General features: G+C 40.0%; 1 protein-coding gene across 9 annotated transcripts in view; it reads left to right on the top strand.

Moving 5' to 3' along the window:
- The first annotated feature begins 344 nt into the window (after positions 1–344).
- Positions 345–25,154, top strand: part of sema6a (sema domain, transmembrane domain (TM), and cytoplasmic domain, (semaphorin) 6A) — a 304,997-nt gene continuing 280,187 nt past the window's right edge. For 5 of the 9 annotated variants that reach the window (XM_062025533.1, XM_062025528.1, XM_062025529.1 and 2 more), the window contains exon 1: positions 346–726. The gene's annotated coding sequence lies outside the window, so the exon portion shown is untranslated. Of the gene's footprint in view, positions 736–25,154 lie in introns of all 9 variants that reach the window. The other 4 variants (XM_062025532.1, XM_062025531.1, XM_062025526.1 and 1 more) reach the window with 3 other exon arrangements.

The following is a 25,154-nucleotide window of genomic DNA, read 5'->3' as shown; positions in this document are numbered from 1 at the left end:
TTTGTTCAAATAAAGCCAATAATTTAATTTTTTGTGGTCCCCTTTTTATTTAGACAAGTATCGAAAAGTACTGAAAAGTAACGAAATACATTTTGGTACCAGTACCAAAATATTGTTATCGGCACAACACTAACGTACACTTACTAATTAGGGGCCGTTTTTCAACACACCTTGCTTCGTCCTCCCAAGAGTGCAAACTATTATTAGCAGCGTGGCTTTCTCCCTGGCAGTGAGACGCCGCTGCGTAAAAATAGAACTGCACTTGTCCATAACTGGCACTCATTGACACAATAGCCCCGCGTTCTGCGGCCCTGGCTCCTCCCACTGCATGTGTGTGCGCGCGCGCCTGCCTGTGCGCGTGCGCGTGTGACAGCTGGGGCTCGCCGGCGCTCCTCCAGTCTCTGCTAAGAAGCTTCATCCCCAAATAGGATGACCGTCGGCGGCTGCGCGCACCTCCGGGACTCCCGTTTCTTTATGTGGGACTTTAATTTATTTTTGAATTTTTTTCTCTACAGCAGTCTAGTCCATGTTTGTTCTATTTCCTAGTGTGGATTTCGCCATGGATATTACGATTTAAGCGCGACATGTAAAGACAAAAAAAAAAAAAGAGAGGAAAAAGTAGCGCTCGTATTGTTGCGAACTGCGTAAACAATCACGTTTTGTGGATTACTAAGTAAACAAGAACCGACTCGTTTACTGGAAGATTTGCCCATTCATGAGCTGAAGGTAAGAATTGTGAGTTTTTTCTTCCAACTTTACTACACGCTTTGTGTCGTTTTTCTTCTTCTGCCTTTTAGTAAAGACTGGAGAATTTGACTGTGCGTCAAGTGCACCCGGCTCACTTTCTACTTGACTTTATTTCTAAAGACACGTTTAAAAATCATGGTGGCTTTGTTGTGTTTTAAACGTACAACCCATGTGCGTATAATCCCCCTTATGTTGTTGTTTCACCATACAGAAGTGTCAGTCTCCTATTGTGACCAGAAGCTGAGCCTCAATACTAAAACAGCATAACATATTATATTATATAGAATGCCAGAATGCCTTTTTTAAAAAAAAAATGTCACTATACACAGGTACAATGAGATTAAAAGCAACTCCAGTATCAGTGCGACAGTCTACAAACATGCAAACCATAGGAAGGAAAGAAAAGAAAAATAGTGCAAAAGGAGGTAAGGTGCACAGTCCAGTCCTGAGAATGAATGTTCTGAATGTGTTGTTTAAATATTATACTTTATAAATATATACAGAAGCATTCAGACTGTGGGTTGAAAGTAAAAAAAACTATACAATCAGTGCCTGTACATTTTTTATATAAATTACCTATTAAACATATAACTGTTATTCCATTGGCAGGACAGAGGACAAGAGGAGGGGTTTAAAACCCCTGTATTGCATTGTTTATTATTGGTAATGTGTAGTATGAATATGCACAGTAGATCATTTTTATTGAGTTAGTGTTGCTGCAAGGCAGATGGGGTGTGTTCAGGGACCTGCAAGTGCATCATGCATTGGAACCATTAGTGGTCACTATTGCTCTAGTAGTCCACAATATCCAAGGTTGCAGTTTTTGTACCAAGGAGAGCGTATATGCACTTTAAAAAAAGTTGTATTGTAAAATGTTCCTTTATTCTAGGATTTATATATATATATATATATATATATATATATATATATATATATATATATATATATATATATATATATATATATATATATATATATATGTATATGTGAACTCTAATAGGCACTGATTTTATTTTATAGTTTAGCAGCTCTCTGTGTGCAATTTTTACTTCCCACCCACAGTCTGAATGCTTCTGTATATATGTATATAGTATAATATTTAAACAACACATTCAGAACATTTGTCCTCAGGACTGGACTGTGCACCTTAGCCCCTTTTGCACTATTTTTCTTTTCTTGCCTTCCTATGTTTTGCATATTTGTAGACTGTCGCACTGATACTGGAGTTGCTTTTAATCTCATTGCACCTGTGTATAGTGACAATAAAATGCATTCTATTCTATTCTATTCTATTCTATTCTATTCTATTCTATTCTATTCTATTTTTCTTATTATTTTTGACTCTCATTCAGATCAAATTGATTTGCATTGTCTTCCAAACAGACACTCCTGGTGGGTTTTTTTCTCTCTCCTAATAAAGTCTAGACTAGGATTATGATAAACATGGGAATTAAAATACTCACATTTGTGTTTTGACGCTCATTCAGATCTCTATTAAGGAACTGCAAGATTTTGTATCGTATTCTGTAATATTGCCCACAAGACACTCAAATGTACCTGGAGGCGTTTTATTTTTAAGGGCTATCTGAGAGGCTCCGAAACAAACAATAGGCTGACATGTTTTGATATGATTACAGTAAGACTGACCATGGTGTTGTATTTAGGCTCCTTTGATCCTCCGTAACAATAGTAATGGGGATGGCATTGTGTGTGACTGATGTGAATTAGTTACAGTGTGCATGTGTGCAAGGGAGAGAGTTGGTATTTAAACGTACCACTTGAGGAAAGATGCTGTCTGAATACTGTGCCTTTTGAATAATTGATAAACAGCTTTGCTCCTTTTCAAATGAATTGGCCTCCTTTTCTTTAAACAATGAGGCCAGTCTGTCATTGCCCATTCACCAAAGAGTCAATCCCATGTATGTGTGTTTATGCATATTTCATAAAAGACTTGTTTTATTAATACGCATCCTCAGTGTGTGGGACCTTGGTAGGATTATTTTCGTTATGATCAGAGAGCCTCAAGGTGCACCAGTCCCTATGGGCTGGTAACAAGCCCCGTTAGTCAAGGCTTCGGGCTACAATTGCCTTTCAGGTAAATTTGACTTAGACTGTGGTCGGAAATATTGGTTGACCAGTTAGGACGTCTTTAATGTTGTGTTGGCAATATCACAGCTACAGTTGGGGACGGCGTGGCGCTGTTGGGATAGTGGCCGTGGCAGCAACCTGAGGGTTCCTGGTTTGATCCCCAGCTTCTACCAACCTAGTCACGTCCGTTGTGTCCTTCAGCAAGACACTTCACCCTTGCTCTAGATGGGTCGTGGTTAGTGCCTTGCATGGCAGCTCCCGCCATCAGTGTGTGAATGTGTGTGTGAATGGGTGAATGTGGAAATAATGTCAAAGCAATTTGAGTACCATGAAGGTAGAAAAGCGCTATACAAATATAATCCATTTACCATTTACAGTTTAACCTTGCATACAGCAATAATTTCCCCAGAAAGCTAAGGACAGGGCTTCTCCTTCCACTATTATTGTTATTTTTCTATTCCAAAGAACCTACAGCAGAAATGTAATTGTGGTCTCTTTATTTTGTCAGTTACAGGAGCACTCTGTTATTTTAGGACCTTCTGCAAATAGCTTGTCAAAGATTATCTCTATGACAAAACTGTACTGCTTTTTACAAATTTGCTGCAGAAATTTGAGTCTCTAATACGTTTTTTTCAACTGAAATCGCGGGCCACCAGTTGAATAGACCAGATGATGAAAAGGAGAGGACCTAAAATTGAACCTTGAGGAACACTACTGCTAAAGAAGTTAAACAAATGACTACTGATTGCGTCAGAAGTAAATAAGCTACGGCAACTACTTGATTACATAAAAGACATTACGGAATGTTTTTTCCAAGGACTTAAAAGGGTGCCTTGAGGAACCCCTCAGTTATGTAAATCACAAGTTTGGACCTCAGTGTTCCATGTTTGACAGCAAGGTAAAAATGCAAATGTAAGAATTAGGGATGTCCCGATCCGATATTGATATCGGAAATCAGTCCGATATTAGCCAAAAAAAGTGAATATCGGATTTTATCGGACTGAATCTAAAAACTCCCGATATAAGCGCTCCGATATAAGCTGTCCATTTACCGCTGCAGCACGTCTATAATAGGTGACTCTGGTTTGATCACACTCCAACACAGTAGGTGGCGGCAATGCCCCATAATTAACGTTGGTGCCGGCCGCGAAGAAGAGCGTCTCTGATCCAGCATGCACAGCCCACGTGATCACAACAACGACAACGCGTGTGCTTGCAGCAAAGTGTAGTGATGTCGGCTGTGTTGAAGTATTTTAACCTGAACTCGGACAAAGACGTTGCCGCTAAATGCAACATTTGTCAGGCGCAAGTGTCCCGTGGAGGGACAGAACCGGGAAGGTTCAATACAAGCAACCTCATCGCACATTTGAAAAAACACTACAAAAAAGAACACGAGGATTTTCGCGAGAGCAGCAAGGCGAAGCAACAAACCTCTGGCTCGCTTCAGCAACCCACGCTGGCCAAAAGCTTTGCAAGACGTGACAAACTACCACGGGACAGCAAAAAGGCAATGGCCATAACAGAAAAGATAGCCCAGTTTATTGTGCTTGATGACCAGCCCCTGTCGGTGGTGAGTATTGTCGGGTTTAAACGCTTAATGGAGCACCTCGAACCTCGCTACATTATTCCTAGCCGCCACTACATTGTAGACAAAACTATACCCCAGATGCACGAAGAGGTTAAAAAGTGTATTGCCGAACACATGGAGAAGAAAGGGTAGTCAGCACTGACTGATTATTATTTGTTTTATGCTCTTGTTATTAGAGTGATATGTTTATTGTGTTTACACTATTCTTCAGTGATGACTAAGAGTAATTACTACATTGTTTTGGGCACAGTCAGTCAGTGAAACTGGAGCTGTGAACTCTTAACTTAGAGCAGTTGGACAGTGGACAATATTGTGTTGTTTTTGTCCCTGCCCACAGTTGTTTCCAACATATGCTGACAGTAAAAAAATAACTGAAGTGAACTTGAATTGTTTGCACTTTAAAACGTTATTTTTTTTTAAAAATTGGATTTATTTAGGTTATTTTTCAGGGTCTTCTAATTTATTTTTAATTTATTCTATTCAATTGTATAATTATGTTGGTATTAGTGGTTATTTTGCACTTTAAATATAACATTTTGTTTTTATTGGATTTGTTGAGGTAATACTCTTATGTTGAAGGTTAAAATTTATGTAACCAATTGGTTAATAATAAATGGGTCAGTTTTTCCTATACCTACTCTTCCTGTTTTAACACTACAACATCAGTAACAGTAACATCACTTTATCAAGCCTTTTCTAATATTCCACACAACAAAATAAGGAATAAATATACATGTATGTATGATTCGTGCCTATATCGTATCGTATTGATATCGGTATCGGCCAATACTCAAGGCTACAATATCGGTATCGTATCGGAAGTGAAAAAGTTGTGTCGGGACATCCCTAGTAAGAATCTGCCAATGTGTTTACAGTGGTCCAAGTTCCTCTATACAGCAGGAGCATTCTCATGTTTTTAGAAATTTGCTGCAAAAATGTTTGTCTCCCAAGTTTTTACCTGAACTTGGGGGCCGGTATGGTGCCATTCCTGAGCCAGATTTGACCCTTGGGCCGCCAGTTGAATAGCCCTGGCATACAGTCAATAATCGTCAGTGTCTACGGCAATACTTGTTGACGCTTTTCCATTTGCAGGTACTAAGAGGTACTATTCCTTTGTCATTGGTTGAGTAATGACAAAATCAACAGCTTAAGGCTCTGGCTGTTTGAGAAAGACTGGTCTAGTGGGACAGGTCAAAGTTAAGTCGGAGAAAATGCAGTCGTTTATAAATGTATTTAATGTTTCTCTGCGACCTGGTAGCAAATGCGTCACGAACCGGTACTAGTCCCCAGACCGATGGTTGGGGACCACTGCCGTACAACACCAATATACATATATATCTATATACATCCTCTGAATACAACCTATATATACCATTAAAAAAACAAACCACCTCCTACTATTACTATTTTCAGCCATTTTTTACACTCTGCCTTCCTAAATTGCTGTATCATTTACGGCGGAAGAGCAGTGAATGAAAAACCTGCTATTATAGCAGGACTGCAGATTAGGGATAATCACCAGAAAGAGTGTGTTTTCTTGCTGTCATATTGAAAGATGCTTTTAGTCTTGTTTTTCAGATTTCCGCAGCAGTCACCTGTGATTCAAAGGAGATGTTATAACAGGCGACCTGTTAGGCTCGTCTTTTTTGTTCTCTAAATGTGATTTCTAAGCGTATTTTCCCTACAAAGCTCCATTCTCTGTATAAGAGATGAGTGTAGGGAATACATACAGAGGCTTTATTCACGGCATGACTCATTGACAATGTAATCAGTTGCTAATCTCTTGCTGTGAAATGTTATCCATGTCGTGTACACATGCAGGACTTTCCAAGCTACTCTATATTGCCAAAAGTATTTGGCCAAATGCCTTTACTCACATATGAACTTGAAGTGCCAGCCCATGGAATTGTTCAAAATGTTTTGGTATCCTGGAGCATTTAAAGTTCCTTTCACTGGAACTAAGGGGCCAAGCCTAACTCCTGAAAAACCAACCCCACACCATAATTCCTCCTCCACTAAATTTCACACTCGGCACAATGCAACCTCCAAACCCAGACTGGTCTATCAGATTGCCAGATGGAAAAGCATGACTCATCAGTCCAGAGAAGGCGTCTCCACTGCTCTAGAGTCCAGTGGCAACGTGCTTTACACCACTGCATCCGACGCATTGCATTGGACTTGGTGATATATGGCTTAGATACAGCTGCTTGGCCATGGAAACCCATTCCATGAAGCTCTCTGCGTACTGTACGTGGGCTAATTGGAAGGTCACATGAAGTTTGGAGCTATGTAGCAACTGACTGTGCAGAAAGTATTTGCACTATGTGCTTCAGCATCCGCTGACCCCTCTCTGTCAGTTTACGTGGCCTACCACTTGGTGGCTGACTTGCTGTTGTTCCCAAACTCTTCACTTTTCTTATAATAAAGTTGACTTTAGAATATTTAGGAGCAAGGACATTTCACGACTGGATTTGTTGCACAGTTCTATGACAGTTCTACGCTGGAAATCACTGAGAGCGGCTCATTCATTCACAAATGTTTGTAGAAACAGTCTCCATGCCTAAGAGCTTGATTTTATACACCGGGCCAAGTGATTAGGACACCTGATTCTCATCATTTGGATGGGTGGCCAAATACTTTTGGCAATATAGTGTACGTGTTGTTTCTCATAAATATGACAAGTCCATGGATAAAAACAAAAAGAGTAGACATCTTTGTCACATTAGCATAAGTGATTGAGCCTGTTGCCAGAAGTGCCAAGAAGCATGAAGGGCTGAGGCAAAAGAGTTATTGTACTGAAATAACGGACTGCAAGTTAATAACCGAATTGGCAGAGTGTCCTGGTGGTGTTTTCGCTCACAGGCCTTGGCAGGCCTTTTTGTTGTTGTTCGGCACAAACAAAGTGGAATGCCAGTCCGATTTAGTAGCAGAAATGTTCTGCACAGGCCCAACTTGGAATTAAATAAAAGCATCGACATCATGAAGCATTTACAATCAGCTTAAAACATCATGGAATTGTTGTATTTTAATACTGCGCCATAACATAACATGTGGGAATGCTTTTGACTTTGGTTGACTGTCATTAGTCAAATGGAATGGAGGGGAAGGAATGCATTAGCAGAGATAATCCAGAATGCAGTAGCAGTAGCAGAAGCAGGAGGGCTTTGTGTGACCACTTGACAGCAGATATGGAGGATCGAGTGGCCTTGGAAGGCGACACATGTTGTTTACAGTAGATGACATAGTTTGTTTGTTGACACGGTAGTTGTTCTTCTTTTTTTTTTCTCCAAAATATTTTTATTGAATTTTGCAGGCAGTACAGCACAGTGAATCATGGCAACAACAAGTTGAGGTGTCTGCACATTTTACAATATGGACCCAACCCTTACAATACCCACCCCCACTCAATTCCCAAGGTAATTGTCCCCAAGTGCCCATAACAGATATAGACACACATGAATATATGCAATAATAGATTCAATCCAACAAAATATATTAAAGATAACTAAATTAATAGATAAGGTAAAATAAATAAATAAATAACACATAGGATATACATTAAAATATAACGTAAAAGTCAGCGGTCAGCTCTGTCTAAATTGCGTTAATCGAATGGCATGGGGTGATGTCAAGCTTGTCCCTAATAAGGTCTAAGAGGGGGCCCCAAGTTTTATGGAAAGATGACACAGATCCTTTCTGCGAGAGGTAGTTGTTCTTCTTGTCAGTAGAACCCTCAAGCGGTCCAGGTATGGTTTAAGACTCTTTGTCATAGTATTCTTTTTGTACAAGAGACAATTCTCGGTCATTCTCTGCCAAGCAATCAACTGACATCATTGTGTCCCTTCTGCAGTCTATTCCAATGAAACGTACCATACCACTGCGACCCATCCCTCAAAGAACGGACGCTGAATGCGTTAAAAATCTGGTCATTTTGTTGTTGGCAGACAAACAAGCCACCCTCTGACCATAGTTGGAACACTTTGGAACGCCTTATGGTCCACTATTATGTAAATCTGACTTTAATGATGCTCTGACTAGGGAAGGGGCACCGGTGCCAACGTAAGCGGTAGTAAAGGAGAAGCTCTCTGCGCTTCAGTTCAGTACTAACTGAATGCAGCCAACTGCAAAAATGGCTTGGTGGTGATATTGAGCAAGTAACGTCTTAGGCCCCTTCTACACTAAGGTTATCTAAGCTATATCCCACCTAACATTATCCTTGTCCACACACACACAATGACTTCACTTCCTCTCCGAACTCAGTTTGTAAACGATCAATGAGTCCATACAAAGCTAAGAGCCGGAGATTCATGAAATACACGGCGCACTTACCCGTGTAAAAAAATATCAAAGGAGGTGGACCTTAAACGATGGTTTAGTGTGGCTGACACGATGCTTAGGCTAAATAATTATTCGTTTAAGGAATTATCCGGCTTAATGTAGACAGGGCCTTATAAGGAATGTAGCGTCCCGACAGAAGAACACCGTTTCTTTTTATACTTGATACTGCCCTTAACACGTCAACAGCAACCCCCATTACACTGCTAGTAGCCACAACAACAACACAGCACTCCCTCTTTATGCGTCAATGACGATTACACTAATTGCATTCACAATTCCCCGGAATTATGAGCATCAATATTACATAAGTTGCTGTTTGCATGTTCTCTATGTTTGATGTACCTATTTTTAAATGTATTACTTTACATTTAATTCATGTAATTAAAGTATTTTGATCACTAATCCGTACAACTTGAATGTCACAAAATTCCTTACGAATAAAAAGGTTTTTGTGTGTTTTAAAAAAATAAAAAATGTACATGTCTTGATGTCTTCCAAAAATTTTTTTTTATTTTTTTATTTTTTTTATTTTTTTTTACATAAATAAATACAATCAGGTGTGCTTACGGACTGTATCCCTGCAGACTGTATTGATCTATATTGATATATAATTTATATATTGTGTTTTTAATGTTGATTTCATAAAAAAAACAAAAAAAAAACTTTTTTTTTTTTTTTTTTTAATTTCTTGTGCGGCCCGGTACCAATCGGTCCCGGGCCGCGGCCCGGTGGTTGGGGACCACTGATTTTGGTGATTTAACCCCCAATTCCAACCCTTGATGCTGAGTGCCAAGCAGGGAGGTAATGGGTCCCTTTTTTACAGTCTTTGGTATGACTCGGCCGGGGTTTGAACTCACGACCTACCGATCTCAGGGCGGACACTCTAACGTTACTAACATCAGTGTCCTTCCCATTCCTGATTCTACACATTGTTAGAAATACTACGTTGAATAAGAGCCAATGTAAAAACTGCTTCTTGAAGCCACACACAATTCCGTGGTCAAACACTGCTCCCTAGCATTAATGCTACAGACACAGAAAACGGTTCCCAGTTAGGCTTTTTAAAAGTGCTTCTGATGGTTTAAATTCCATCATCAAAGCCATTCTTTGTATTTTGGTGTTCAAGAGTGAAGAACAGACTGGTCAACAAGGTTACGTACGACTCCTCTGTGATCTGGCACAGGATAGGTTTTATTGAAAACAAACCTTTTAGGAAATCAAATGGTCAAAAGGCCAGCAGGGTGCGGCTGAGTCTCTATTCTGCAGGACTAGACCAGCACAAAGCACCTTAATGGCAACAGGAGGTCTCCTGGCCTATTGTGCGCGTTCTTGTTTCTGTGCATACATGTTTGCACGGTGTTGCTGGAGTGTATCCGTCCCTCCTCCCCAGGCTCTAGCGATTGGCACTGCATCTCTCATCTATTAATCATAGAGAGCGCTTGCCTCCCTCTCTCTCTCGTTCAGTTGCCATAGTTTCAGGACCTGTGACAGTGTTTGGGGCCCCGGCAGCCTCCAGAGAGGAAGAGGAATTCAAGGAAAGAGGTGTGACCGTGGAGGAAAGGAGGAAATGATAAGTGAGGGGAAGGCAGAACAATTGGAACAGAGCAAGAGGAGGGATGAGGGGAAGCGCTTCAACACCCCGAGCGAGTCCTGGCGCCGTGCATGAGTGTGCTTCAGGAACCAAAATGGATTCCATTTTTATCTCAGCGGTGAACCCTCAGTCGCTTCTTCTCTTCTCCGTGTGCATCTTTTCATGCTCTCCCTCGCAAATGTGCTTCACACAACACACTCATGCACACACACACATACACAAGCACCCCCCCGCTGCGGCGGCTTTGCTCTTTGCTTCCGAAAGAGAGCGGAATATTTTTACAGTCAGCTTTAGCAATGGCGTAGTTGTGCTGGTGCTCCTCGAGTGTTGTCAGATGCTGCTTATTTCTCCATGTTTACAAGGAGAGAGATAGACGATGATGGGCCTCTGCCTCCTGTTTCATGCTCAGCTGCATGCTTTGATAGTAAATCATGCCAAAATCTCATTCTACTCAATGATGTATGAGAAGGAAGGGTATTTACAATGCAGGTAGTACCTGTTTACATTGTACTATATTGCCCATTTGTTGGTCCGACCTGTTGGTCTGTCCACTGGTCTGATGGCTGGTGGGTTGGTCCGTCTTGTCTTTTGGTCTGTCAGTCAGTTAGTTCTTTAGTCTGTCAGTCAATTGGTTCAGTCACGTGGTTGGTCCATCTGTGTGTTCGTCCTCCCATTAGTCTGTTGGTCAGATAATCTATTGGTCTGTAAATCAGTCAATTGGTCCTTGAGTCGGTCTGTGTACTTATGTGTCTGTTGGTCAGTCATCTGTGTATCAGTGTTGTCAATTGGTGAATCCAATTTTCCATTAGTCTGTTGATCCTGTCCATTGGCCTCTCAGTCGGTCCATCCATCCGTCCATGCAGTCTTGGATATTGGCCAGTCGTTTTTTTGGGTTGATGCGTCCGTCCTTCTGTCCATTGGTCTGTTGGTCAGTGGGTCGGTCGGTCCTTTGCCCTGTCGGTTGGCCCACATTTACATTGGTCTGTCAGTACATGTGTCCTTTAGCCAGTCTGTCTGTGTGTCCATTTGTTTGTCTCTCCCTTGGCCTTTTTGTTAGTTGTTCTCTCTGGCCGTTGGTCTGTCGGTTGGTGGGTCAGTCTGTCTGTACGTTCATTGCTCGGTCCATCTATCTACGTGTCACCTGGTCAGTCTGTCTTTCTTTCCAAATATCTTTTGTCTTATCTGTCCGTTGGTCTGTCCGTGAGTTGATTAATCTGTCCATCCAATGGTCAGTCCATTCATCTATTAATTAATTAATGTTGACAAACCATCCCAACCCACATCCATAAATTATTCTCTCTCTTCCTCTATCTCTTGCAGCATCTTTTTCTTTCTCTCCGCCTCACTATATTTAGATTTATGGCCCTTTTTGTATTGAATGAACACTCAACAACACCACGCGATGCTACTTCCAGAGAGCCTGCTCCTGTTTTGGCTGTAGGCTCTTATTCCCCCCCTTATGACCCTGATCATATCATGTGGGTGCTTTAGTGGCTAAACTTGCTCTAATGTGGCGGTTGCATTATCACCACGTCTCATTGCATCGTGCCCGGCTTGTGAGCATCTCCTTTGGGAGCGTTGGTTGTCGGAGCCAACTGGCAGGCACTCGAATGTCACACACACTCATACACACGCACACATGTAAGCACATGCATATTTACACATTGCAGCCATCTTTGTCTTATTGCAAAGCTTGTCGTTGTAAGCGTGGACAGACAGTGGGCTGAAACCCAAGAATACCTGATTGTCTGTGTAACCCTGTACCCACCTCTGTGTATGGACCTTCTGAGCACAAAGGAGGAAGTGACACGGTGAGTGGGCTCATTGTACGGATACCCCCGAGGTGCTCTTTTACCTTTTGAAGTAAAGGTGACATCACAGTGGTCACATTCCCAGGTGCAGGAGGTGAATTAATCCTGGAGGTGGGCGTGTTTAACAGCGCATCTGTGGACATGAGTGTGTGCTTCAAAGCAGTAGAAAGCTGGTGTGTAAGGTGATCTGTATGCTCATAGTAGAGATCTTACAGGCTCTAATCCTCACTGGATGTGGACCATGCTGCTGCAGCTTCTGCTCCCCGAAGCCGCACGGCTGTCTTCCACATGTGGACCAAACATGGAAGGAGGAAAGCGTTCCCTCTTATTAGTCATGTGTCAATTCCCTCTACAGCCGTCGTCATGGCGATTGCCGATCCCGTGATACAAACACTCAAAAGTCGCCCTTGAACTGGGCGGGGACCTATTGTCAGGTTGCAAGCTAGCCGGGGGGTCAATAGTAACAAGCATCCCTCAGCTCATCTAACATCCTAATGATGATGACAGATTGGCTGGTGATTGGCCTTCAGCTAATAATAATCATTCCCAGGTGGAGAGTAAAAATGTCGTCAAAATCTAACATCCTCAAGGGAAAAATTATATTTGATTTATTTGAGTTAAATATATTCTTATTTTTATTGTATTTTATTTCAGTGTATTACATATTGTTATTATCTGTTACTTATATTTAATTTAATTTAATGGAATCTAATGTTTAAAAAAAATATTATTTTATATGATTTATATTTTATTTTATATTATTTTAATATATTATTGTTTATTTACGAATTTTTTTATTTATGAATTATGTAATTCAATTTATTTTGTTATATTTAAATGCATTTAAAAAAATCCCATTTAAATGCCCAGTTTATCACAGTATATGTTTCTATGATAAACTTGGCATTTTAAATGGGAATTTGTATTTGTATTTTTTTTATTAATATTCAAATATTATTTTAAAATTAATCCTGCACATAGGTTTTTAATTTAAGTTGATTTAAGTTAATTTAAGTTAATTTAATTCACTTAAGTCACTGATGCAGACAGTTTCAATTTTGTAAAATGTATTTTAATTTTATTGAATTTATATTTAATTGTTTTAGTTATATAGTAAGAATGGCATAGCTCAACAGACTTACAAGCCGCTGCCGCAGACAGTTTTTATTTTTATATATTTAAAAAATTAGTTTTAAATTAATCAAATTCAATTTAATTGTAGTTGTTTCATTAGTAGTGATAGTACAATACAGTTCCTGTACAAGTCGGCGCTAACAGCTCACAGTTAGTTTATGGCCTTTGCCAAATTATTAAACATCACAAACCAGCACGTATGCACTATATTGCCAAAAGTATTTGGCCACCCATCCAAATGATCAGAATCAGGTGTCCTAATCACCACAGGTGTATAAAATCAAGCACTTAGACATGGAGACTGTTTCTCCAAACATTTGTGAAAGAATGGGCCGCTCTCAGGAGCTCAGTGATTTCCAGCGTGAAACTGTCATAGGATGCCACTTGTGCAACAAATCCAGTCGTGAAATTTCCTCGCTCCAAAATATTCCAAACTCAACTGTCGACTTTATTTTAAGAAAATGGAAGAGTTTGGGTACAACAGGCCACATAAACTGACAGAGAGGGGTCAGCGTCTGGTGTGGATGAACTTGACTGGCCTGCACAGAGTCCTGACCTGAACCCGATAGAACACCTTTGAGATGAATTAGAACAGAGAGTGAGAGCCAGGCCTTCTCGACCACCATCAGTGTGTGACCTCACCAATGCGCTTTTGGGAGAATGGTCGAAAATTCCTATAAACACACTCCGCAACCTTGTGGACAGCCTTCCCAGAAGAGTTGAAGCTGTATTAGCTGCAAAAGGTGGACTGACATCATATTGAACCCTATGGGTTATGAATGGGATGGAAGTTCATAAGTGGGTCAAGGCAGGTGGCCAAATACTTTTGGCAATATAGTGTACAAATACACTTAAATTATTAATGTGCTAAAACCAAAATATAAAAAAACAAATTAAGCACAGGATATGTATACAGATTACAAAACACACATAGCTACAACCCACTTTCAGTAGGGTTTTCTTAACATTTAAAATTAGTAGAGATTCGGTTTGCATAATCAATTAATTTTTTTGCCATGGTTGGCCTTGACTCATTAGATCCGCCTCAAACTGAATTTGTTGTTTCCCCAAGATAATTGGGGCAATTTTATGCTTATGTTTATGTGAAAAAGTCAAGGGAAGGCTTTTTTCTGTTAAATAGCAGTGCTATTTATAATAATAATTATGGATTAGATTTTATATCGCGCTTTTCTATTATTATTTATGCCAACCTTATGACTAACTTTTTTTTGCAGAAAGACCTTAAAAACAGCAGAGCGCCCTTGTCACCTAGTTTTTCTTTGACTAGAGGTTTTGCGATTGACCCCTAAAAATAGCAGGGCACTCCCGTCATGTAGATAATCTTCAGCATGCCTTGCTGCAGTAGGTCTAAAAACAGCAGACTTTTTCTGTATAATTGAGGATTTTTAACTAGTGTAAACATACGGCTTCTGTTTTATTTCAATACCATATGACTTTGTTTTTACAGTATCAGCTGTTTGGTGAGGTAAAAAGTTCAAATAAGTAAAATTTCATTTTCACTCCCAGTACATAATGTGTAATGCCCAGGGGCTCCAAATAGTAAGTATTTCACTGCTATATAAAAAAAGCTAGTCACTGAAATATAAAAGCTTACACAACTCCTGTTATTTGAGTATATTAATAGTGCCACTTAAATGGGAGCTGCACTTTTTCAAAATTTGGAATCATTCACAATCCTTATGTGAGACAAGAACACGTATGCTTTTCCTTTTTTAGCGCATTTTAACTTGTAAATAAACGCTAGCAAGCATCAGCTAACAATGGCGGTAATGGGGATTCGATCAATTCTGCCTATAAAGTGCTGTAAAAACATCTAAAAAAACTTCCAATAATGTCTTATATACTCGCTGTAAGTATATATATAATGTAGTAACAGGCATATTTATAATAACATGTAATATTTATGTATTTTGGCTTTTTAATTCAACAACAACAACACTACTTATGATAGCAGACTTCATGAGTGCCAACAATGACTACTTTTGGACAAATGATGATCCAGGACCTTATCTTTTCTAGCCTGAATATACGGAGGATGCACTACAGGTTTTAGAAGTTGAGTGATAAGCAGATGCAGCAAGTAGCAGCGTTGCTAAGTGATAAACAAGAAATACAAACTACAAACGTAATAAAACAATCACTTACTGTTCAATGTCTGCTCTCACTTGGATGCCAACTGATGGGATGTTCATATCTTCCCAATTAGATAAAAAATTAATCATAATCCTTACACAGGTAAAAAAATAATGGAAAAAAAAGTGGGCGCAAACAAGCGTCTTGTTGCGTCTGCCTTGGATCTAAGGCAGGGGTCGGCAACCCAAAACGTTGAAAGAGCCATATTGGACCAAAAATACACAAAAACAAATCTGTCTGGAGCCGCAAAAAATTAAATGAAATATATAAGTGTTAAAACGAAGGCAACACATGATGCAAGTGTCTTCATTAGCTATATTAGCCTACTATCAAAATGACTTTAAAAGTCTTATATAAGTGTTATAATGAAGACAACACATAACGTAAGTCTGTGATGAGGTGGCGACTTGTCCAGGGTGTACCCCGCCTTCCGCCCGAATGCAGCTGAGATAGGCTCCAGCGACCCCCCGCGACCCCAAGAGGGACAAGCGGTAGAAAATGGATGGATGGATGGATGACGTAAGTGTCTATATTAACTATATTAGCCTACTATCAAAATGACTTTAACATTCTAATAATGAAGGCAACCCATGATGTAAGTGTCTATATTAGCTATAATTGCCTACTATCAAAAAATTAAGCATAATGATGCAATATGTACATACAGCTAGCCTAAATAGCATGTTAGCATTGATTAGCTTGCAGTCATGCACTGACCAACTATGCCTGATTAGCACTCCAATAAGTAATACCATCAACAAAGTGCACCTTTGTGCATTCACGCGCAGTATAAAACGTTTGGTGGACAAAATGAGACAAAGAAGGAGTGGAATATTTTACATGTAAACAAACTGTTGCGTCATAGTCCACACTAGGGTGAGTTCAAGAAACGCCGAATTTAGTAGGACAAAACGATGTTCACCAAATACTCTCATCAGTGAAGCATACACACAAACATATTAAAGGCCTACTGAAATGATTTTTTAAAATTTAAACGGGGATAGCAGATCCATTCTATGTGTCATACTTGATCATTTCGCAATATTGCCATATTTTTGCTGAAAGGATTTAGTATAGAACAACGACGATAAAGTTCGCAACTTTTGGTCTCTGATAAAAAAAAAGCCTTGCCCCTACCGGAAGTAGCGTGACGTAACAGGAGGAAGGACTCCTCACATTTTCCCATTGTTTACAATGCAGCGAGAGGGATTTGGACCGAGAAAGCGACGATTACCCCATTAATTTGAGCGAGGATGAAAGATTAGTGGATGAGGAACGTGAAAGTGAAGGACTAGCGTGCAGTGCAGGACGTATCTTTTTTCGCTCTGACCGTAACTTAGGTACAAGGGTTCATTGGATTCCACACTCTCTCCTTTTTCTATTGTGGATCACGGATTTGTATTTTAAACCACCTCGGATACTATATCCTCTTGAAAATGAGAGTCAAGAACGTGAAATGGACATTCACAGTGACTTTTATCTTCACGACAATACATCGGTGAAGCACTTTAGCTACGGAGCTAACGTGATAGCATCGGGCTTAAATGCAGATAGAAAGAAAATAAATAAACCCCTGACTGGAAGGATGGACAGAAAATCATCAATACTATTAAACCATGGACATGTAAATACACGGTTAATGCTTTCCAGGCTGGCGAAGCTTAACAATGCTGTTGCTAACGACGCCATTGAAGCTAACTTAGCAACGGGACCTCACAGAGCTATGCCAAAAACATTAGCTATCCACCTACACCAGCCAGCCCTCATCTGCTCATCAACACCCATGCTCACCTGCGTTCCAGCGATCGACGGAGCGACGAAAGACTTCACCCGATCATAGATGCGGTCGGCGGCCCGGAGACGGAGGAAGTCAAGGTGAGGTCGGCGGCTAGCGCGTCTGCTATCCATCTCAAAGTCCTCCTGTTTGTGTTGCTGCAGTCAGCCGCTAATACACCGATCCCACCTACAACTTTCTTCTTTGCAGTCTTCATTGTTCATTAAACAAATTGCAAAAGATTCACCAACACAGATGTCCAGAATACTGTGGAATTTTGAGATGAAAACAGAGCTTTTTTGTATTGGATTCAATGGTGTCCGAATACTTCCTTTTAACTACTGACGTCACGCGCATACGTCATCATACATAGACGTTTTCAACCGGAAGTTTAGCGGGAAATTTAAAATTGCACTTTATCAGTTAACCGGCCGTATTGGCATGTGTTGCAATGTTAAGATTTCATCATTGATATATAAACTATCAGACTGCGTGGTCGGTAGTAGTGGGTTTCAGTAGGCCTTTAATTAGTGGGCCTTCTCACAATTGGTAAGGTTTGTGTTAAAAACAATTATTTTTCCCCCATCTTTTTCCTTTTTTAATCCTTTTTTAAAAATGCTCCAGAGAGCCACCAGGGCGGCGCTTAAAGAGCCGCATGCGGCTCAAGAGCCGCGGTTTGCTGACCCCCGGTCTAAGGTGAATGTCAAAGTTAACCAACTTCTCGGTTTATAGCCACAACCTTCTACTATACAATTTGGAGGCATAATTTATAACCCAGCACAAACTTTTACCAAGTCAGAGGCAACGCAGCAGCTCATTGGCTCAATATGTCTAAAGCTGCATTAGCTGTTTTTTTCATAGTTGTGCCGGGGGGGCGACTTATACTCAGGAGCGACTTATGTGTGAAATTATTAACACATTACCGTAAAATATCAACTAATATTATTTAGCTCATTCACGTAAGAGACTAGACGTATAAGATTTCATCGGATTTAGCGATTAGGAGTGACAGATTGTTTGGTAAACGTATAGCATGTTCTATATGTTATAGTTATTTGAATGACTCTTACCATAATATGTTACGTTAACATACCAGGCACGTTCTCAGTTGGTTATTTATGCGTCATATAACGTACACTTATTCAGCCTGTTGTTCACTATTCTTTAATTATTTTAAATTGCATTTCAAATGTCTATTCTTGGTGTTGGGTTTTATCAAATAAATTTCCCCAAAAAATGTGACTTATACTCCAGTGCGACTTATATATGTTTTTTTCCTTCTTTATTATGCATTTTCGGCCGGTGCGACTTATACTCCGAAAAATACGGTAGTTACTTCTATGATCAATGCACTGCTAAAAGTAGTTTCTCGGTGTTAGCGCTTATAATAACAATATCGCAAAAACTTGGTTAATATGTAGTTCACAACAAGTAATTGGAATATTGTTGGTGGTTTTCTGATGTTTTTTTAGAGGGCTCTATGGGCGCAACAGAGAACTCCTGATAGCTTTATTGTTAGCCACCCTGTACATCAGGGGTGGGCAATTAATTTTCACCGGGGGCCGCATAAGCAACCCGAGCACTGCTGGAGGGCCACACGACAATATTTCAATTAAATTTTGCTCAATATTATTTTTGATATACCGTAAGATAAATAATAATGATGATAATAATAATAATAATTAATAATAATAATAATAATTTAATTTAACCTAACTTAACTTTATACAAAAGCAGATTGCTTTTGATGGTCACTTTATCCTGCATTATCCAACATTTTTCCCCATCAGATTTGGACAACCATCTGTTGTTAAAAATAGTTTTTAATCATATTTATTTTATATTGTTTTTTATATTGGTTTTATATGTAATTGTTTTTTCTTTTTATTCAGTCATTGGTGGAGCTAAAGATAATATTTGAATATTGTTTGTAATATTGTTGTGCAGCACTTTGGAAACATTTTGTTGTTTAAATGTGCTATATAAATAAAGTGGATTGGATTGTCACACCTGCCAGCTTGTCCCAACACGCATTTACCTCTGTGAACAAGTCATTACCTGTGGTTGTCTCTTTAATTGACTGCATCAGAGCTCTCATCCAAAGTTAGCGAAAAACAGCCCATGTCTCCGGGCATTATCAGCGCAACAAAGTCCAATAAGCACTCCTTAATAAACTCTCCGTCAGAAAACGCCTTACTTTTTCTGGCGCTTTTGTGAGAAATGACGAAACTTGTCCTGACGGCTGCATCTCTGGGGGTGTGAAATATGGCACAAAGTCCTTGTTGGGTTTGCAGTTTTACCATCAACGCATCAGCCTCCCTTGCGCGCGCTTCATCAGACACATTCCGGTATTTTCCCTCGTGTTTCTTCTGGTAGTGGCGATTAAAATGATATTTAAACACAGCAACCTGTGTACCACACATTAAGCACACGGCTTTACCATTAATTTATGTAAAGAAATACTTGGCAGTCCATGTCTTGTTGGAAACACGCCAATCCTCATCAACTTTTCTTTTTTTAGCGTCTCATCACTTGTCTCTATGCACCTTCACTCACAGGTTCCCCCCGGACATACGGCATAAATAACACATTTCAAAATAAAAGCAGCACAGTTGTATTGCGCGCACGACATAGATGTTTTTTAAACTTTATTTTGTAATTTGTAATTGCGCCGTTCAATTCACTCACAATCGCACACGCGCATACGTCCACACGGAAGTAATACAAATAACGCTTTTCAAAACAAAAGCAGCACCATTGTATTGCACACTCGACATAGATACTTTTTGAAATTTATTTTGTAATTTATGATTGGCCTCACGCGGGCCGGACAGGGATGCGCAAAGGGCCGGATGCGGCCCGCGGGCCGTACAATGCCCAGGTCTGCTGTACATGCTGTATATTACAAATCGAAATGGATAAAATAAGAAAAAATTGTTCTTGTGCCACACAAGGATTGTGGATGATAGGCAAAACTCCAAATAAAGTGCAGTTCCTTTTTAAATCAAATATTGACTACACATGTTCCCCTGTCTGAAACCTTATTATAAAAAAAAATCCCTGTTGGTCACAGTGGCTGGTAGACTACAAGTGATTCCCGGGAGGATCCTCCTATTTCACAATCCAATCAGCCAGAACTCAGAACAATATTACCTCTGTAAGTGTGTGTGTGTGTGTGTGTGTGTGTGTGTGTGTGTGTGTGTGTACATTTATTACATAGTTAATGAACAAATTGCAGCCATGTGGCACGGTCTGGTGGTGTAGCTGGTGGAAACACGCTCAGAGTTACTCAAACCCCCCCACTCCACCACCCATCCTGTCACCACAGTGCCCACACATGCACACACACACACTCACACACACACACACACACACACACACACACACACACACACACACACACACTGGGCCAACCACAAGGCCCCCAGTGTTCCTGGCCTGTCTGTCCATCAGCTCATGCGGAGCGCCGGGCTGGGAGTACTTATCATCACTCTGCTGAGTGGAGGCCTCACAAAGGCTTACTCACATCTCTCACACACACACACACACACACACACACGTATATGCACGCACACACACACACACACACACACACACGTACACACACACACACACACATGCACGAGCACTCAGCTGCTGATCTGCTCGGTGACTGCAATGTCTGCTGTGACAGTCGGGAAATCCTGCTAAAAAATACTTTTGTCTTGTTTGTTTAAATGTGCTTTGTAAAAGAAAGAAAAACACAACCTGACACCTTATTATGTTTAATGGAAGCTTTTATTCATCTTATTTTCACGCTGAGGATGTTTGACGCTCATTCATGGAGACTAGGGTTGTACTAGTGGTATTAGGGTGGTATTAGTATAGTACCGCAATATATAATGAATCATATTCGGTACTATACCGCCTCTGAAAAGTACCAAAATGTAAACAAATGCCATTGGTGGATCTACACCTAACATCCACTGTAATGATACCAGGTACAGTAGTGTATCTAGTCGATACTACTATGATTACATCGATATTTTTTGGCATCACAACATCTTTCTTTAAAAAAAAATGTATATCATGTTTATAAACTCAGGAAATATGTCCCTGGACACATGAGGACTTTGAATATGACCAATGTATGATCCTGTAACTGGTATCGGATTGAGACCCAAATGTGTGGTATCATCCAAAACTAATGTAAAGTATCAAACAACAGAGGAATAAGTGATTATTACATTTTAACAGAAGTGCAGATAGAACAGAAAAGAGAAAGTAAGCAGATATTAACAGTAAATGAACAAGTAGATGAATAATTCATTTTCTACAACTTGTCCTTAATAATTTTGACAAAATAATAGAATGATAAATGACACAATATGTTACTGCATATGTCAGCAGACTAATTGGAAGCCTTTGTTTGCTTACTTAATAGTAAAAGACACGTTGTCTTGTTGTTCACTGTTTTATTTAAGGACAAACTTGTAATAAGAAACATATGTTTAATGTACCCTAAGATTTTTGGTTCAAATAAAGCCAATAATGCAATTTTTTGTGGTCCCCTTTATTTAGAAAAGTACCGAAAAGTATCGAGATAATGTTGGTACCGGTACCAAAATATTGGTATCGGGACAACACTAATGGAGACTTTATGCTGCATATCTAAACTAGTATGATAAGGTCAGAAATTAAGGTTTTAGCTGGGGACATTTACTTATAATATCAAAGTTGACATGATGGCAAACCAGCCTAAGCATGGCCAAATACGGTGTTTACTACTTACACATTTTTGTTGTCATTTTATTAGTGCTTTCAAGCGTTTGAAAAAATTGAGAGATTACTTAATTAGCTGTAATTAACTAATCAAGTTAAAGTAACACTGATAGTCACACACACACTAGGTGTGGTGAAATTACCCTCTGCATTTAACCCATCCCCTTGTTCCACCCCCTGGGAGGTGAAAGGAGCAGTGAGCAGCAGCGGTGGCCGCGCTCTGGAATCATTTTGATGCTGAGTGCCAAGGGTCCCATTTTTATAGTCTTTGGTATGACTCGGCCGGGGTTTGAACTCACGACCTACCGATCTCAGGGCGGACACTCTAACCACAAGGCCACTGAGCAGGTTTAAATTAATTAATCATGTAATGTAGTAACAGGTACATTAATAATAACATTTAATATTTATGTATTTTGATTATTTTAAGCATACGCAGTGCATTCATTTAATAAACACATCACAACGTTTGCTTGTTTTTTTCTTCATCACTGATTTCTTCTCACTGCAGACTTCATGGGAGCTAACAAACATAATAAAACATCACTTACGTACAAGGTCTGCTGTCATTAGGATGCCGACTGCTAGGATGACTCACAATCCTCATGAAGAAAAGAGGCCGGGATCAGGAAGGGGGTGGACCTAGTCTTTTCGTGTCGCCATTTTCGGGTCCTAAATGGTGTAACAACTTGTCGGAATACCGACTCAGACTTCTTCCGTGCAAATGATATCCATGATTTATGAACTACAATTAACTTCCAGGGAGCAAGGAAGCGAGGAAGCAGCAGACCACTCGATGATGTAAACATAGGCACACACAGTAGTGATCACGCCGCCGCTATAGTTTGTCTGCGTTAGCGCCTATAATAACAATATCACTAATACTTGGTTAATATTGAAGTCACTAAATGTAAATGTACTCCGGCTTCCTCCCACCTCCAAAGACATGCACCTGGGAATAGGTTGATTGGCAACACTAAATGGGCCCTAGTGTGTGAATGTGAGTGTGAATGTTGTCTGTCTATCTGTGTTGGCCCTGCGATGAGGTGGATTCTTGTCCAGGGTGTACCCCGCCTTCTGCCTGTGTGCAGCTGGAATAGGTTCCAGCACCCCCGCGACCCCATAAGGGAGAAGCATTAGAAAATGGATGGATGGATAATATTTACAATGCAGTAAAAGAAAAATCCGTCATCATGTCTTTCATAATGGTTGTGAACGATAGGCAAAATTCCAAAAAGAGTGCAGTTCCCCTATAAAACTAAGGACGTTTCTAGAGACAACATTTTCAATCTTGGCAAGTGGCAGATAGATTGCAGTGTTGCTTTCATATAAAATAATGGAACAGATCCGTCAATCAAAGTGCTGTATGTTAGAACTATAGTTAAAAAAGTTAAAGTCCCAACGATAGTCACACACACTGCATTTGACCCATCCCCATGTTAACCCCCTGGGAGGTAAGGGGAGCAGTGAGCAGCAACGATGGCCACGCTCGGGAATAATTTTGGTGATTTCACCCCCAATTCCAACCCTTGATGCTGAGTGCCAAGCAGGGAGGTAATGGTTCCCATTTTTAAAGTCTTTGGTATGACTCGGCCGGGGTTTGAACTCACAACCTTCCAGATTCAGGGCGGACACTCTAACCACAAGGCCACTGAGCAGGTCTAGAACATCAAATATATCATTGTTCATCATTAAAATGATGATGAAATAACATTAGTCAATCACTTTGAGTAGGCTACAGAGCACCTAACAGCTATGCAGACATCATGTGTCTTATTTCTTCTTCTGGGAGGTCAAGTCAGCTTTGGCTGACAGCTTTTCAGAGGTTATGGAATGCTTGCTGGTGTTCTCCAGTTTAATTTGAGGAGGAGCTAATGCTATGACTTGCTAAACTGCTAACATTTTCGCCGGTAACGATAACTGTGGCTGCATTTGAGACTGTGTGAATAAGCTGCTTCAGTGTCCAGCACATTCCTTTTTACAAAGAAGGCCTTTTTGAAAAAGCAAATTTCACATTCATTGGACAAACAAACCATCGTCACATCTCTTGTCAGCAGTGTAGGCTCCGCCATTCACCGCTCTTGCCTGTGCCCGCCCACCTACAATTGGACCCTATCAACTACTGTACATCTAAACAAACCTAAACACAATGACAGCCAATCAATGTCCACTTTAGGCTGTGACTGACCATTTTTTCCTACCCCCAAGAAGTCAAGCCCAAGAAGAGGACAAGGCAAACAGCACTCACCTAGACAATAACATTAGGGATGAACAATTAGGTTGGCACAATTTATACAAATAAAACACTGAATATGACTGAAATTAGTTAAAGTACCAGTAGAGTGGATGAACAAGTTGCCTCTTGTGGAGAATGCACAGATAAGGTAAAAAGGGAGTACATCATACTCCCAACATTCCAGCGCCTTCAAGGTAAAGCACAAGAGTTTACTTGCGGACATAAGATACAAGAACAAAGTGTACACTTGGGGAAAATATTAGCTGCTTTAAACATGACTATGAATAAAGAAAGAACTCTTAAAAATATATGCATTCTCCACATTCTATATTGAAGCTATTATCATGTCAAAAGACTTATAAAGTTTGCGAATAAATAGATATGATCAAAATAGTATCAATCTCACTGACATTCCCAAGCCATTTTAAAATATAATGAGGAAGCCAGTCACGTGATTGCCTGACGTAGCAGGAGTAACCACAGATCCCTTTCCCATCAACAACAATGCTAATAACCAAGCAGACTTTGTGAGAGCCAAGAATGATTACTTTGGAAAAAATTATGATCTAGGACCTTTTACAGTATTTTTGAGCCCGAATACAAAGAGGATGAGAAATAGGTTTTAGAACGCTGACCTCTACCCGGATGCAGCTTTATTGGGACACTAGCATCAGCAGCATTGCTAGATGCTTAACATACAAACTAACCATTGAAACCATAATAAAACAAACACTTACTGTAATATTTCCGACCGACGGGACGCTCACATAAGATGAAGATTCAATCACATTAAAAAAAGGTTGCAGCAACAAGCATCTTTTTGTGTCTTTTTCGAACCCTCTGACATGTCAAGGTCAACCAGCCTGTAGGTCTATGGCCTCATGTGTCTACTATCAGGTGAGAGATGCATTAATTATAATCTAGAGTTTACT

The sequence above is a fragment of the Entelurus aequoreus genome, linkage group LG17 (genome assembly GCF_033978785.1).
Source record: "Entelurus aequoreus isolate RoL-2023_Sb linkage group LG17, RoL_Eaeq_v1.1, whole genome shotgun sequence".
In the NCBI taxonomy this organism is placed as follows: domain Eukaryota; kingdom Metazoa; phylum Chordata; class Actinopteri; order Syngnathiformes; family Syngnathidae; genus Entelurus; species Entelurus aequoreus.
Note: the sequence above shows the minus strand (reverse complement) of the source record. Positions and strands in the feature narration are given on the sequence as shown.